We start from the raw sequence: 10,615 nt of genomic DNA on the forward strand, positions 1-10,615 counted from the left end.
TTTAATTATTCTAAAACAGATTCTTATAATACTGATAAACAAAAACTAAGTAAAATCTCTTCTGTTGTTCCTAAATCTATACATTACAAATTTGATGAACCTAAAAGGGAAAAACAGAAAACTGAAAGTTTTTCTACTACTCATGTTCGATCTAAGTTTGTTAAATTCAACAAGAGGATACAGAAATACATCCCTTGTAATCCTAAAATCTGTAAATTCATGGACAAAATAGCTATTAAGAAAATATGGGTTACAAAAGGAACAATTATAGCTAACCTACAAGGACCCAAAAGAGCTTCGGTTCCTAAGTTGAAAATATGATTATTCTTCAGCAAATATGTCTAGCTATCCAAGGTTCTAATAAAAGATGTTATCTAAACAATGGATGCTCTAGACATGTGCTAAGGAATTGAATTTAAAATGTAATTAAGAAGAATGAGTTAAATGAAAGAAATAATGATATAAGTTATTATTGCATCCTCTCATATTGAAATTACTTTAGTATTTGATTAAAATATGAATTGCATGTATTGATCAATTTTATGATATAGAGAATACTTTTGGAAATATAATCAAATCACTTCATTTTATAGTATACTTTACTCACTATTGGATAAGTTGCAAAATAATTAATTTATTAAGAATAATTCTATGAATTCTCTATATGCTTGATTGAGAGTTTTTATCCATGGCATTATTGTTTATTGATCATAGATATGATAATGTGTACTTGGTATGCTTTTGAATATATGCACTATGAATACCAAGATTAAAGAAACCATCTTTAGCATACAAAATCAACTCATGCTAGTATGTACTTAATCTCAAAAGACCTTGCCATTGGCTTACTTAAATTATCTTCTTAAAGGTCAAAGTTTTGCTATGCATGCTAACTAAGGAAACAAACAAAAATCATTTCTAAATCTGAAGATGTTGTTTCCATCTCTAAGTTTTTCAAAAGCTTGCATTGGATTTGTTCTTGGCAAATAAAACTGAAGTATTTTTCTGTATTTACTAAATCTTGTAAAAGTGTTTCAAATGAAAAAGATTTCCAAACTGTGAAGATAAAGAGTATCATGGCACAATGTCGAAAACCAAAATCCTGATAAAGGTTATACAGAAAATAATATTAAATTCGATTATTTCAGCACCAAGGACACCTTAAATAAAATAGGATTAATAAAATTCTTGAAGAAATGAAAAAAGACAATTGTGTATGATAGTCATCTACTTAAATGATTTTTGAAAGCTATCATCACTGCGTGTCATACATATGATTTCTACTAGATCCATTTTTGATGAAAACTCCTTTTGATCTTCTGAAAAATGGAAAATGAACCATTGCATATCTTTCATAGTTTTCAGTCGTTCATACTATGCTTGATATGTTCTTATGAAAATAATGCCATCCTTGGATATCACTCATCAAGCAATGCATATAGAATATTCAATGAAAAGATTTTAGTTGCAGAAATATCAATTCATCTTACTCTTTATGAGACTAATAATCTTTCATGAAGACACTAAAATCAGATTATTTGACATGTTTATGATTAATCTTTTTGCATACATTTAATAATCTGAAACTAAAACACTTAAGAATGTATAAGATTATAATTGGTTAAGTTAAACTAAATCATTTTTTTTTAATCTGAAATCTTGCCGATGAAATTTGAAAATTTATTAGAACCAAATTGAGTTTTTCAGAAATGCACTTAATGAAGAAAAATTGATGACTATTAAAAGACTAAATCAAGAAAAGATGAAATAGATCTTGATAAGATTCTTACATGATTAGAAGTAAAGATCACCATCATCATTTGCTTGCTTTATGAGCTTTATATTCTGTCAAATGAATGTGTAGAATGCACTCCTATGTGGTTATTTCATTAAAAAGGACATCTAAGTAAAATAACCCCCTTTTTTACAAATACATATTACATATCTGATAAAGCATTACGTGATTTGGAACAAGCATCAAAAGCATGATATAAAAGCTTAAGTAACCTTTTTGATAGAGAATGATAGTGATAAATCTATGCATCAAAAAGAAGAATTTGTGATATCTTATTTGCTCAAAGTATGCAGTAATGACATCATTTTTGGTTCTACTAATGAAGAGATATATTGCAAGGTGAGTTTGAAATATGATGAATGAACATCTTCTTTCAAACTCCAAATTAAGACAAACAGGAAAGGGGATCTTCATTGACCAACGTTAGTCCACAAGATAACTCTTATAGAAGATTGGCATGAAGAAGGTATATCTATGACCCCATCTTGTAGAAATTGAAAAGGATGAGCAAAGTAGATTTATTGTTTAAAGCTGTATTGAAGCATGATAGAATAATTATTTTATCATACAGCTAGTAGACCAGATTGTATGCTCATTATGTGACCTTGTGCAAGACTTCAATCTAACGTTAATGAATCATATTTCATTAATAACAAATAAATCATAATCTAAATCTTGATAGAAACAAACGTTTAAGATAAGTTGATTAAAACTTAGCTAACATATCCTATTGATAATTATCTTAAGAAAATAGAATCTACACTAAACTAAGTTGACCTTGATAAATCTTTCTATTGCCTCACATGCTTGTCCTTGAACTATCTTGGATCTATCTCTTTAGTTCAAGTGATATGTGCTTGCTTATATTTAGGCAATCTCTTGAGTAAAGTGACTCAACATACAACTATTGTCATATCTTATATTGAGTCATCTAATTAAAAAAATATATATGTTGGATGAATGCTTTGTATTTTAACGAAACTAATGACCTTCCTTCAAGAAAGAAAAATGAGAGATTTCAACTTGAAGGATATCTTCATGTAAGATACACTAAAACATTCACATGCAAACAAGAGAGAAAACCTTCTTCAGCCAAAAGTTCACACATACGAAATCTAGTTTGGCTTGAAGAATATATAATGAATAAGTAATTCTAGATATCTCTCTCACAAATTAGCTGAGCAAAGTCAATAACTTTAAATCTTATTATGACATGATTAAAATCATTAATTGTTAATCTTTTGATATCATGTCCATATATGTATTGATTGACTTATACTTTTAGAAATTGTTTCATGGTTTGCCCAAACTAAAATATATCTTTGCCTATGTAATAACCATGAAATACACAAGTTTATGCTTAAAATTTTGATTTAAAATAACTTGTGAGAAATTGTGAATCCTTGAGCACAATAAAAATGTTGTTTGCTTGATATACATCTATATGATACATAAGATTATTTCTTTATTCCGCTCTTTCATGTAAATTACTTGAGAATAACAAAAAGAGAGAGAGATAAAGAAAAGGAAGTGGACATTATTTAAGAGGTGAAAAATCTAAGCAAGGCAAGTACTCCAATCTTAAGGAAAAGTAAAACAAGCATAATATATTCGACACATATGGAAGGGATAAAATCCATAATTGATTACACTCAAACAGGGAGAGTTTGAAGTAAACATCTTAACCTTTCTATATTGCTCATCATAGGGATGGTGCCAATGGGGAGGCTAGTGGTAGTACCCGGCACTATTTGACCCAACTATTCGGTGTAGGGCATATTAGGGACGGCACAAGAGGGAGGCTAGTGGTAGTACCTCGTGCCCCTTCCCAACTCCACCGGATATGGAGCAAATAGAGTATAGAGCACAAGAAAGTAAAAATGAAAGACAAAGTTAATGAAAGTATATAAGAAGAATCAAGTCAAATTTTTAATCACTTGAAAACACACTTTAAGGATGAAATCATTGCAAGATTATATTTAATAGGGGGAGTTTATTTGAAAAGAATTGAGTTTGATTCTTGACATGCTTGTTCTTAATATTTTAATACATGACTTAACACATAATATATTTTGCATGTGACATAATGTCTTGAATTATGGGTTCTCAATATTTTGTAATGCTTCATACTTGGACAATTTGATTGAATGTTTGAAATGATACATAACATCTTTTGTTTGGTTCTATTGGGAAGAAATTTCAGATTTGTCATTAACAATCATTCCTAAAATCTAAAAATTGAATAAAATTGTAGAAAAGGATATCTCTATTTAGGGAAAATGAATTGATTCTGTTTTTATCCATCAACTTGCCTAAATTTGGTATATAATGTTCTAAGTTGTACCAAAACTCAACATTAAATACAAAGAATCTGAATATGCTCTTATATGTTTGAAATATGAGTTTTCAATCGTAATGGTTTAAGATGAGCTACAATGAGGAAGATACATATCTCAAATTATGACTTTGAAAGCTTCTATTGAAAATCTTTATGAAATTCAGAATCTGATTTTGTATAAAAGTTTAAACTTAATATGATTTCTAAATAAAGTCTTAATTTAAGAAAAACAGAATTAATTTTGATGCCTTGGTTGATTGCTCCGATACGCATCCGAAACATATCATTTCTTATCTTCAAAGTATACTAATATTGGTCTAAATGATGTGTCTTTCAATGATCTTGATTGCAAGCAAAGATTTTTAAATATATGACTTTATTTTGATATTAAAAAATATTTATTGTGCTTCATGTATACATTGCTGAAAAACTATGATTAAGAAATTGAGTTCTATAAATATATGAATATTTCAATGATCATCTATATGTTCTTCTCTCCTATATTATTAAAGACTTCCATCAATAGAGTGAATGATCTTAAGGCTAGAAATATTTCAGCTCACTCAAATGATTCTAAAAGAAAGAAAATGTAAATGCTTTTGAAAGAAACTGAGCTTCAAATGAATCATTTTCTGATTAATATTTCTATACATTTTCTCTAAGATTAGGAGAAAGCATAACTTGTTCTTAAAGGATTAGAAAGAGTGATTTCTATAAATTTTGAATAATTCTAGATCACTCTACATTCTCGATAACATAGAATTTCAGTTTTATTCACATTTATCATTAAAATCTGAAATTCAACCAAAGGAAAGAATGATTAAAGAGGAATGCATCTTTTGAGGGGGAGCTTTAGATATCTTATCCTAAAGTTACTTTAATTTGATGCATACCTTGATTTTCATGGATTGATTTTGATGAACCTCCTTATATTGCAATACTTGCTTTAATCATAAGTTTATACCTTGAGATGAGTTCTATAGAGGTTGTCTTATCTCAAACCTTGAGTCTTATGAAAATAAGCTGATAATTATAGAAAATATATTTTTGAGATTGACAATTTTATTGAACATTATCTTCAAATTCTAAACTCTTAAATGGAATGATCAATTAAGGGGGAGAAAGAAAATTTCAGAAGGAGAGATCTTATGGAACTTAATCGCATAAATCTATAACTAAAGGAGAGGGAAAGAATACTAAAAGAAAAGTGATCCTAATACTCTCCAATATGTATCATCTGAAATTTAAATCTGAAAATCTTTATGATATACCTTGAGGCTTGTTATTTGGTTAGTATATCTTATGCATCACTCATGAACCAAATTGCAATTCAAATAGTTGATCTTAAGAGCCTCTAACTTAATGAAAAAAGGGGGAGAATAATATGTTGAATTTTCTTGAGTATCTCATAGAAAATCTATTTTGAAATTCACTAATGAGTCCCAATTGGGTTGATCTTTAGAACTTCAATTTTGTGCCAATTCATATTTCTCTTTAACAAATTGTGCTTATTTTCTAAAGAAATAAAAGAAAGTCTTTAAAAGAGCTCTAAGATGTATCAAAAATTGCATGAATTCATATTTTGGTATTTGTGCCCCAATGCTCTTATTATCATAAAAAGAACTTTGAAATAATGATCCAACATGATGATATGTCTTTCAAATATATAAGTTTTGATCCTTTACTCTGAAAATCAATTAAATTGCTCTCATGTTGATAAAATACTCAATAGATTGGGCAAAAGGTCTTAAATGAACAAGCTTTCATACTTATTGATGAGAGGTTAGATTTCCACTCATATTTTTTTTTCCTTGAATATCATTTGTGGTACTTCTTGAATTAACCTAAGGAAGATTCCACCTACACTTGATTAGAAAACTATCTGTGTTCTGCTCTGAAATTATCTTAATTGGCTCTGATCTATGCTCATTAATCTGATTCTAATATTATTGCCTTGAGTTATATGATTCATATCCTTGCAATAATTTGACATGCAAATCAGAGTACAATAAGAAATATTTGAGTATTCTTATCTTTGTGCTTAATGTTTCACTATCTTTTTGATGTTGTCAAAAAGGGGGAGAAATATTTAAGTATATGCTCATAATGCTTTGTGTTTTTGAATTGAATACAAATCAGCTGAAATTAAAATGTGTTAAGCTGATTAAATCTAAAGCATTATCATGAAGTATGTTTTAAATATATATGTTTTCTACTTCATGCAACTTAGCTATGCATTAGTTCTAGAACACAATATATTTTATATTGCACATACTCAAATACTGTGTATATGTTTAAATCTTAAATTTTGCATATACTCAGTGTTTTGTCATCATCAATAACAATTTAATTGAGGATTTCATGTGTTTAATTAAGAATATTGTTAAGAAATGTCTAGGCAAGTTCCCATAATTTTTATGAATTTATTGAAGAATTTTTGAGTTGAAGAAAACAGATCAGGGACAGCCGAGACGTCTCCGGGTTGTCTCAGAGACGTCTCTGGCACAAACAGGAAGAACTGGCACGTCTGGAGACGTCCCCGGTACCTGCGGAGTCGTCCCCGCAAGTAAAAAGCAGACCAGCGGAGTCGTCCCCTAGATAGCGGAGACGGCTCTCTCAGGGTTTTCCAGAGAATGATTTTTTCGGAGATAAGGCAGCGGAGACGTCCCCTGAAAAAGCGGAGACGTCCCCGTAAAGCGCGGAGACGTCCCCGGAGCGCGGAGTCATCCCCGAAGCAGCGGAGTCATCCCCATGCAAAAAGCGCAAACAAGCGGAGACGTCCCCGTAAAGCGCGGAGACGTCCCCGGAACGCGGAGTCATCCCCGAAGCAGCGGAGTCATCCCCATGCAAAAAGCGCAAACAAGCGGAGACGTCCCCGTAAAGCGCGGAGACGTCCCCGGAGCGCCTGGGACGCGACTGACAACTTTTTCAGGTTTGATTTGAATTTCAAACGTCTCTTTTTTGTGTCTAACGGCTATATTTGCTTTTTGGGCTATAAAAGGGACCTCTTAAGTGCTTCTCAATATCTTCTCACCAACCCAACACAAGATCATTCAAGAGAGAAGAAAGAAAAAGAGGTTCAAGGGAGTTAGTGCATTCAAGTGAAGAAATCAAGTGCCTTCAAGCTTCTCAAGTGATTTTCAAGCTCAACTACTCTCTTCCCCTCGGGATACAAAGCTCACATTCAAGCCAACGCGATCCACATTGGAAGAACCATCATCTCCCACGCTTCCAACGGCTAAAAGGGTTCTTCCGGGTTCTATTTGTTTATCTTGTTATATTTGCTTGTTTAAGAAGCTTTGATTTATTTTAAACCTTTGTTTTAATATCTTGTAACTTGATTCAATCAAGGGATTGAATCAAGGGGTTAAGGTTTGTTGGTGAGCCAAAGGAAAAACCAACGGTGAGAGGTTGGTTGGTGAGCCGAGGGTAAAACCAACGTGTAAGGGTTCGATTGTGATCCCGGGAAAACAATCGGGGTGGTTCTAGTCGGTGAGCCAGGAAAAACCGACCGAGTTCGTTGTAAGCTCGTAAAACAACAAGTTGGGTTGTGAGCTTGTAAAACAACCGGCTGTAATCTGTAGGATTATAGTGAAATTCCCAAGAGGTCTTGGGGAGTGGATGTAGGTGCTGGGGTGCACCGAACCACTATATGTTTGTTGAGTTTGTAATGCTCCTTGTTATTATCTAACTAACACACTTACTTACTTAGATAAATTGCTTGCTTAACTGTTATCCGCGCATCCTTTAGTTGCAAGCATATTTAATCAAGTCACATTCTTTACATCAAACTGTTGCTAAGTTTTAGCTTACACTGTGCATCTGAACAACTTAGCATAATTAATCAAAAACTTTTAGAAGTAGGTTAAAAGTTTTAAAAGACCCAATTCACCCCCCCTCTTGGCTTGTATCTACTGGGCAACAGCGCATGTTGAGCTTGTTGATGTATATATCGATCAACCATCGACGTGCAACACACATCACAGATTACATCCCAGATTGCTTTAAAAATTAAATAAAAATAAAAATAAAATTACAACCCTTTTCATGAGACACGCAGGTCTCTAATACATGAATTTAAGATGCACGCAGGCATCTGAAAATTAAAATTACATGCATCACAGAACATCGCAGAACATTTCAGCATATTCAAAGGATCCATCCATGATCATCACCATACACATCACATGCATAAAAATTATTTTTTAGATCTGATATTTAACTGATTATTTCATCTCATGACTTGCTGATCATGCTAGATTTGACTCTAAATATTTGTAATCATATTATTAAAGCTTTAGAATCATTAATCTAAGCATATAAAAATTAGTATGCAGAAAAATCAGCAAGCTGAAAATTCTGCATACATAAATTTCAGCCAGCATAATCCCTTAAATTTCATATCTAAAATGCCTTGAAAAATTTAATTCTAATCTTAATCTACATAACCGTGGCTCTGATACCACTGTTAGGATCTCACATATGCCTACAACGAGGCAATATCAGATATCGATTCTAAGAAATCTGGAAGCCATGAAGTCAGAGATAGACTCCATGTATTCCAACCAAGTCTGGACCTTAGTAGATCCACCAGAAGGTATAGTACCTATTGGATGCAAATGGATCTATAAAAGGAAGATAGGTTCGGATGGGAAGGTAGAGACCTATAAGGCAAGGCTAGTGGCGAAAGGGTATAGTCAGCGCGAAGGCATTGACTATCAGGAGACTTTTTCACCTGTAGCTATGCTAAAATCCATTCGAACATTGCTTTCCATCGCAGCGTTTCATGATTATGAAATATGGCAGATGGATGTGAAAACTGCTTTTCTGAATGGATATTTTGATGAAGATATCTATATGGAGCAGCCTTTGGGTTTCACTTCCAGTGATGGAGATCACAAGGTCTGCAAGTTACAAAGGTCTATCTATGGACTAAAGCAAGCATCTCGGAGCTGGAATACTCGTTTCAATGATGCAATCAAATCGTTTGATTTCATCAAGAACGAAGAGAAACCGTGTGTTTACAAGAAGGTTAGTTAGAGTGCTGTCGTATTCCTCGTACTGTACGTGGATGATATTGTGGAGTGATTGATTATAACCCTATTTGATTTTGATGAGCTCAAAGCATTTGAGTATATCTTATGTTATACTAATGAATTCAATCTAGTGTTTCAGCCAAATATTTGTGAATTTATGTTTAATTATCTCTAGCCTTGGTTCAATACATTTTGGCTAAGTATGGAACTCAGTTTGAACCAAAGTCTGGAATACGAGTCGACTCCGGAAGATTTCGAGTCGACTCCAAGTGTTTCAGACGTTCTGGCACAGACTCGAGTCGACTCCGGTACATTACGAGTCGACTCCGACTAAGAACAAACAGCAGGACAGAAAGATGAATCTCAGACCCTATCACCGAGTCGACTCCTGAAGAATTCGAGTCGACTCCGATGATTGCCGAGTCGACCCCCGATAGTTCCGAGTCGACTCCAAGGAGTAACAGATAGAAAGACAGAGAAGCTGTTTTCGACTCTGAGAACCGAGTCGACTCCAATGGTTGGCAAGTCGACTCCAAAGAAAGCCGAGTCAACTCTCAGAGGAATGCAAGACTAAAAGTCAGAGAGCCAACTTCGGTCTCTGAGAGCCGAGTCGACTCCCGCAAAGTCCGAGTCGACTCCGAGGCAGTTCAACTCCAAACACAGAGGATCAGTTTTCGGGCTCTGAGAGCCGAGTCGACTCTAAGATGATCCGAGTCGACTCGAGAAAGAAATACAGAAAAACAGATCTCTGAAATTCTGAGAACGAGTCGTCTCCGGAGGGCCGAGTCATCTCCAGACATTGGCGAGTCGACTCTAGGGTTGGCCGAGTCGACTCCAGAACGGGACAGCACTTTAATTCAAATCCTGAACAGTGGGCGAGTCGTCTCCAGTAAAGCATGAGTCGACTCCAGCAACAGCCGAGTCGACTCCAGATCGAGCGAGTCGACTCCGATCCCAACGGACACTGTGTCAGGAGTTGCAGATTGTGCAGAACGGCCCTAAAAGTGAGTCTAACGGCTAGTTTTCTATGGAGATTGCTTAAATAGCCAGATTGAACAGTAATAGACACCAAGTAAAAGACTCCATTCAAAGACAAAGGGATTTCCACCTACCAAAGCCTCTCTAGAGTAGATACAAGAGAAAGAAGGAAGAAGTGCATTGAAGTCCATCCTCCAAACGTCTTCCTCGCATTCAAGGCTCCCCTTCTGACAGCAAATCTTCAGCACATTCAAGAGGAGTTGCAGAGTTTGAGAAGCCCCTTTCTCCACATTCAAAAATCTGTTTGAGGGCTTCTAACTCTTCTTTGTTCATATTGTTTATATACGCTTTTCAAGAAGCTATCCTTATACTCTTTTCAAACTGCTTTTCTTACTTGATTCAATCAGGGGATTGAATCAAGGGTCTTGAGGTTTGTTGGTGAGCCGAGGTTAAAACCAACGGCATAAG

At 34.0% G+C, this 10,615-nt stretch overlaps 1 long non-coding RNA gene across 1 annotated transcript; it reads left to right on the top strand.

Annotated features, from left to right (window-relative positions):
• Window positions 1-356: 356 nt before the first annotated feature.
• On the top strand, window positions 357-8,242 carry LOC149750877 (uncharacterized). The gene is made up of 2 exons (XR_016398981.1): window positions 357-2,261; window positions 5,866-8,242. It is a non-coding gene; the product is annotated as an uncharacterized LOC149750877 (long non-coding RNA).
• Window positions 8,243-10,615: the final 2,373 nt, after the last annotated feature.

Source organism: Phoenix dactylifera, chromosome 18, assembly GCF_051530095.1.
Source record: "Phoenix dactylifera cultivar Ajwa chromosome 18, Ajwa_hap1_PhDact_Kaust_v1.1, whole genome shotgun sequence".
NCBI lineage: Eukaryota > Viridiplantae > Streptophyta > Magnoliopsida > Arecales > Arecaceae > Phoenix > Phoenix dactylifera.